Genomic DNA, 7,160 nt, shown 5'->3' on the forward strand with positions numbered 1-7,160 from the left:
TACAGCCTATCTGCCTAATGCTGACATACATGTGCAGACCATTTCACAAGGTCACCTAACAGCAGGCCTGCCATCAGAAATTGTGGAACCAGTACAGACAAGGCCTCTCCTAACCCCCTTCCCCATCCTCACCCAGCCTTTTCCCAACAATGGCTGCACATATCTGACATAAGCATATGCCATCGTGTTAAACAAATTCATTGCAAAATGCTGCATCAAAGAAGGGATGCCTAGGGGCATCTGGAAAAGCGTAAGGGCATCTGGAATATCCTTGGGGAAACTGGGCAGGCTGGACATCTAGCTCCACTTCTCCAGCTCTAGATTTCAGAAGTCCCGGGTGACAGTGGCTGTCCTCCAATGGGATGTACAGGCTTTCCGTCACTCCTGTGCTTTTGCCTGTCATACTGTATAACAGGCAGCAAAGCAGCATCAGCATAAAGCCTATACAGCCCAGCACCAAACATACAGCTCCTGCAGCTTCCATCAGTGTGATGCTGGCATGACCTAAGGTCATTTCAGCATCATTCAGAGAGAGCGCCGTAGAGTAGAGAAGCAGAGGGAGGACAGCAAAAGTAAGTAAATTATGAGTCTTTGGTAAAGAGAGAGGTTGGGGACTGGATTGCTGGAGACACAAGTGGGAGAGATTTGATGTGGCTGGAGACACACAAGGTGGAGAGATTTGATGGCTGGAGACACTGACTCCCTCTGCTACCCAAGTCAACCACTGTCATAAGACCATGCCCATTTGGTGAGGCCATGTCCCCTTCTTGGGTCCTACATTGGGGGGGAGAGGCACCAACCAGAATCTTGCCTAGGGCATTACATTGGTCATGCACACTATGAGGGCATCCAGGAGGAATCTTTTGGATCCCTCTCAGGGTAACTCAGCAATAAGAAGTCCACAGTCTTCTATAGGCAATGCCATCTACAGATGACATTGACTATTGGGAACAAGCTCTGGAAAGTTAATTTTCTAGACCTTGATCCATACCATCACACCGCACTCCAAGAGCATTTTATGGGGACTGCAGTGCCAGCAGGCCGCTGTAGATATCTCAGATATATGCTGTGCACCACTTTTATGCATATGTTTGCTGCAAACCTCTGAAAACTTCAGTTTTCTGATTTTTGACTGTCTACATCATTGATATATCCCACCCCCAAGGAGTTCAACTGTCATTGCTATTACCATCTCTGTTCCTCCTCTGATTATATCTTTGCAGTCTCCTTGGTGGCAGAAGCTGCTGCCACAACTTCTACAAACAAGGAGAACAAGTATCCTGGCTCTGTGCCCGACAGCAAGAATGATGCCAAAGCAAAACACCAAGAACACAGTTACTTAATGCTGGCTGATGACAACAGGATGCCCATGCTGCACAAGCAAAAGTATTATATACCATATACCATTTTACTGAAGCAATTCAAGATTGCCCTGCAAGCCATAAGGGACATTTACGCTGCTAATTAGTAGCGGCGTAACTTTACACTACAAGGTCTGACCTGACAGCGTTAGTGCGCATAAGTGACTTGAGTTCATGAATGCTCTTGCAGAGGGTCAGTACAGGAGAAGAGATCCGATCAGATCCCTCTTCACACCACGGACCTCCTTCCCTTAGGAAGGAGCAGGGCTCTGGGAACTATGCATAGGTTCCGCTGTCATACTTTCAGTGAATATTCCCATATTAGTGTATGGAGACTGCTGACAGTATTGGGGCTGGAAGGTGAGCAGGAGGTATCAGTGATATGTCTGCATTACCTGTGTAATTAATAGCACTGATACTATATGAATAACTCTATAGACTTTAATGCATGCAATAGGGCACTACAGTAACATGGCTTCTTGCTCTTTGTTATCTTTTTCCTCTAACTGTACAAAACTATTTCAATTGGCAGATCTGTATTTAATGTGTATTAAAGTTGTTTTGTGTCTTTCATGTTAACTTTTTACATACTTGTAAGTAGTTAGCCATCTTCTGGGCAACTATGGCTATTCATTAGTAGTAATAGTAGTAATTGGAGTGTGAACAGCCTATGTACTGGCAGGGCCATTCTCACTGTGCTTATGTGACCTCATCAAATTGTCAGCTTTACATACATTAGGTCTGCTTGATCATATGAGCTTATTTAAATTAGGCAATTTAATTTTTGCCTAAAGAATTTATGACACAGAGAGGGTGGGACAGTTTTATGGCTTATTTTTCACAATACTGGTATACAGTATGTGCTAGCAACTTTCACAGTACATTGCAATTATCTTAAATCTTTATAAACTGTATAACTGTTATGCATTAAAGATTGTCTCACTGAAAATAGGTACAACCATGGGTGCCCTCTGTATAAATCATAAAACAAGGACTGTAATCACATCTGGATTTTCTGATTTGCAGGCATCTGCCACCCATTTTACCTCTCTTTATGTGCATCAAACAAACCAATATGTACAGACACATCACTAGTTAATATCTTACTGAAGGCACCATACACTGCTGGAGTAGTAAAACGTATAAGGGAAAGCCTAGGCCCATAGGTAAGGTAAATCTGTCACTGAAACATGCACAGAACAGATACTGCACTTACTGTACATTAAAATTAAAGCATTTGTAGATTAACAATACAGGTGCTTAATAAACAGGTATTATATATCCAACCTATTCTGGACACAGATTCTTGTACACTTTTAAGGCAGGAAAAAAAGAAATTAAAAACTCAGTACATATTGGTTGCAAAAATGAGGGATGTCCATTCTAAATGTTTTATTTCATTATTAAGAACAGAGACAGTTTCCATATAGGTCCTTCATAGCTTTCTGCTCTCTGGTCATGATTGAGGTTATGGGCATATTGGTTTTTATTGTTCCTGGCAAACAAAATATTGTGGTTTGTTGAAGGAATCACACACAACAACTGCATAAAAAATTAGGGAAAATTGACCAACTTGGCCAATGTAATTGCAACCTGTGTACATACTTAACGACAATGGAAGCCCTAAGCCCTAAGCCCCATTCAAATATTTATTGCTAAACAGAGTGTCTCAGGGTAGGATGCAAACTACATGGTGCTTAAATCCAATCCTGGTGTACCCTATTCACTATGCCCCACTGATGCAGAACATCCCTGCTAACTTAAATATTGAAATGTGATTGGGGTTTACATCCCTGTTAAGGGACAGAAGAAGGTCAATCGTTGCTGCTATAATTCAATATCTTCATTTTACTTTACTGAAACAAAATCCCACTGCAGACTTACCTCTGATGAAGCTGACTGCATGCCTGTGAAACGCACATTAAGATATTGTTTTACTGGAACACTTTGTCTGCACAATTACAATCTTTCTTTGGGATTTTCAATTTGGTTTCATGCAGGATGTATATGGACTTACTGCTATGTTAATAAATGCATAACTTTCTGTGGACATTGTGAGTGAAATTGTTTTTATAAATAAAATATCAGTATATAGCCAGGATTACACTATTTAACGTTTTCATATGTTTATTACAAAGTGCCTCCTAAGAGATTATTATTGATTCAATTCATGATTTTCACCAAAAAGAAAGTGAGTACCAGTTTGTGTGGCAGATGACGATTTAACCTTATAGATGTACACATCTATTTTTTACATATATGAAGAATTTCTTATGGAAAGGTGCTTTATATGCTTGAAACTCTCATCATTAAGGTGAGTAATGAATTAACTTTTTAGTATTATTAGTATTATTATATTTTAGCACACAGTTTATTTATTCCATTTTCTTTTTGTTATCTTTTCCAGTTGATCTGCACCACCGGGATCCTGTTCTATTTAGACTAGTAAGAAAAATGTAGTTTGCTAAAATGTAGTTAACATGGAATCTAGCTTCACTGTATCTTCCAATTCGACAATCTAAGTATATCATAAGGTTCAAGCAGGATTAGAAGATAATGGGGAAAATCCTAGGTATATATAGAGCCCAACTGACTGCTCTTCTGGGTGGGTAGGGCTTGCTTGATAGGCACCGATATTGGCAGTACTCTCTTTAAGAGTTCTACAAGTGCGTTAAAAAAAATAATATATAAATATATATATATCAGTGACGTGCGATGAGGTAAATGGCTGTGGACAGTGGTGTCCCTCCCCGCAGTGTCACCTGGTGCAGGGAGGGATGCTGTGTGCATTATACAAAGGTGCAGCAGTATATATAGTGCTGGAAATTTTATGTGTTTTGATCAGGGATGTGCATAAAAGGTAGACAGAGGAGGCAGTGCCTCACCTGCCATACACTTTTTATTCCCGAGTTTTGACTATAAAAATGATTAGAATAATACGAAGAAGACATTTTCTTTACATTTTTCTTATAATTTTTACAGTCAAAATTCTGCAGTTACCTAAGTATGACAGAAAAGGCTCAGCCTCACCTCACCGCATCTCACCACACATCACTGATATATATATATATATATATATACACATACACACACACACATATATTTATTACATAAAACAATACATAATAGACTAATTGAACTTACTTGTGGTTAATAATAATAATATCCACTCTCATTATTTGACAACATGAACACGTCTGATTTTTTTTGTAAATTAGTGGTTGTCATAGTAACATGAATTGCCAAATATTGTCTGTAAAATTCTTTCAGTCTTAGCCAGCTATTTACAGACCCTTACTGTTAAAAGCGCCCATTCAAACCTATGCAGATAAATCACTCACTTAGATGGACTGTCTGTATACCCAACTAGGAGACAGCTGATGGTGTTAAATCTGTCTGTAAAGCTGGCTAGGATAGCTGAAGGGTTCCACATACCAACCAAAGTAAGTGGAAAACTGCTTTTTTACTTTCTAAAAAAAAAAAGAAGTTCTGAAACAAACAAAAAAACCACAATACAATGTATAGGATTTTTGTCAGAATAAAATTTTCTCTGTATATGCTTGCAATACATAAAATAAATGATTGACAATTGCACATAATATAAATGAAAAAAAAAAAAAACTAAAGTAATCTGCATACCTAGAAAATGGTGTGCATATAAATAGCTGGATAGTTTGCATATAAAAAACACAAGGAAACAATTATTACATTCTCTGATGTCCTCTTGGCTATGGAAAGTTTGCTGTCACTTTCAATTACCCTAAGGCTTTATGTTATAATGTATCAAAGATGTAGTTAAAGCAAAAGGGTGAAAGAGAGAACTCTGAGTGTAGTAGGCACCTCTCATTAACAATAATGCACAATGTCGCCAGTGTACAGAGAACTGTTTATCTTATTTGCTTACAAGTGGTTCAAGTTACTTATAACACATACTATATGTGCTGAATTACAATTACCTAAGTAATGGCATTAGACAGGAAACCAGTGACACTAGATATACAATCACATCACAAAGAATAAGTAGGCCCTACAGGATTCACTGGAAGAATTTCTGCAGTAGTAATATACACTATACTAAAGAGCATACATACAAGATTTAGATGACACTAGTAGTTATTACATGCAACATGTACGTTTTAAAGGAGGGTAACTAATTTATTACTAAAACATTTGTAAGACTTAGAACAGGTTGTGTTAACAAGGGACTATACATTTGATGATTGACTACAGCATGTTCTGTCTGGTAAATGGGATGATGGGAATTGTGCTTCATTATCACCATTGAAAGCCATACTTGAAGATGTGTAATTACAATTTTAAATGTCAAATATAGTTCGGTTATAATACTCCTGAGCAGCCTGTCCAAAGACAGATGGCTATATCATAATATAAGACATCCAGAGGTAAAGGTCAGGAAATCTTCATCATCATCATCATCATCATCATCATCATCATCATATAATAAAGTTATATTATGAGCTCTTGCTTTGTAATAGTATTTGCATTTCATTGTATTACCATACTTACAAATTCAATAAAATGGAAGGTGTATAAAATGATACATTTCATAGTGTATGATAGTGTTACCTGTATATATATGATTGTTACATATACATATTTTCCATAGTTGAGTTGTATATGATGAAGGCAATCTGTGGTTCTCTAACTGCTGCTAAAGTGCAAGTCTCAGCTTTTCTGCTGGGACTTGTAGTTCAATAACAGCTGGAACGACAGGTTGTCTACCACTGATGTACATAGACCCAATTGCAGTCATCTTCTGGATTTACCATCTGTAAAGCATGCTGACAATTGTAGTTCAGATAGATAGATAGATAGATAGATAGATAGATAGATAGATATAGAAAGCCATGGGTTTCCAATGCCTCACAATTCTAATTCCTGTTGTTGATTTGCAGCAATAAAAAACAACAATCACTTATACATATGATAACAATTACAAACACACATTCTATATACCACATGCATGCAATGTAGAAAGTGAGTAATTTCTCAGCAATACAATGAAAACAGCCAAAATACCAAATTAGCACAGACTGTCTGCCACGAATGAATGATCAAAGCAGCTTTAATGAAGTAATGTTTCCAAAGCATCTACATGTGTTTAAATGCTTCCTGAGCCCTTATTATGCCTTGACCAATGAAAGTTTAGCCAGAACAGTTGCATCCTGCTGAGACAGACTGCACAGTGTACCCCCATCTCCCCATTCACAAGATTTTTATTATGTAATTGACTATACAGTTACAATATGCACTTTTCCCCCTAAACTATTACTTGCTTTTACGTAATAATATCAATATAACACCAGTTCTTAAAAATAATGAAAACATTTTTTTTTTCATTAAACTTATTTTAAATATTTAAAACTAGAACTATCCCATGTATTCTACTGCAGGCTTATGCATAATAAATAAAAAATTAAATTTTCAGCTGTTAAACAAAAATCAGCATACTAGTGTAAATATAAGTTCCTTACTGTAGACCTGTCCACCTTCTCTTTTCTATCCCTGGTTTGAAGAGCACTGAGAACTGTGCAGATTTTTAATTCAGGGAGGCAAAAAAGAGCCCCTCCCATCTTGAAATTGGAACTGCTGCAGTAAGCCTAAAGAACAACACAGATTAGCACTAAAGTTGTCACAGTTAAGTTGCACAGGGGTTCTCTTACTTGGAAATAGCAAATTTGCTGTTACACTGTGTAGAGGGAGTCAGTTAGAGCCCTTAACATAGTGTTGATAGTTCTTGGATTCAAATTTATAGCCATTAACTTAAGGTTGGTTGCC

At 37.5% G+C, this 7,160-nt stretch overlaps 1 protein-coding gene across 2 annotated transcripts in view; it reads right to left on the reverse strand.

The window, feature by feature from the left end:
* The window catches only part of MATN4 (matrilin 4), a 75,101-nt gene extending 68,206 nt beyond the window's left edge, over window positions 1-6,895 (reverse strand). For both annotated transcript variants that reach the window (XM_088442792.1, XM_088442791.1), the window contains exon 1: window positions 6,857-6,895. The gene's annotated coding sequence lies outside the window, so the exon portion shown is untranslated. The remainder of the gene's footprint in view (window positions 1-6,856) is intronic.
* Between the last annotated feature and the right edge of the window lie 265 nt (window positions 6,896-7,160).

The sequence above is a fragment of the Taudactylus pleione genome, unplaced genomic scaffold (assembly GCF_031769625.1).
Source record: "Taudactylus pleione unplaced genomic scaffold, aTauple2 ptg000317l, whole genome shotgun sequence".
Lineage (NCBI taxonomy): Eukaryota > Metazoa > Chordata > Amphibia > Anura > Myobatrachidae > Taudactylus > Taudactylus pleione.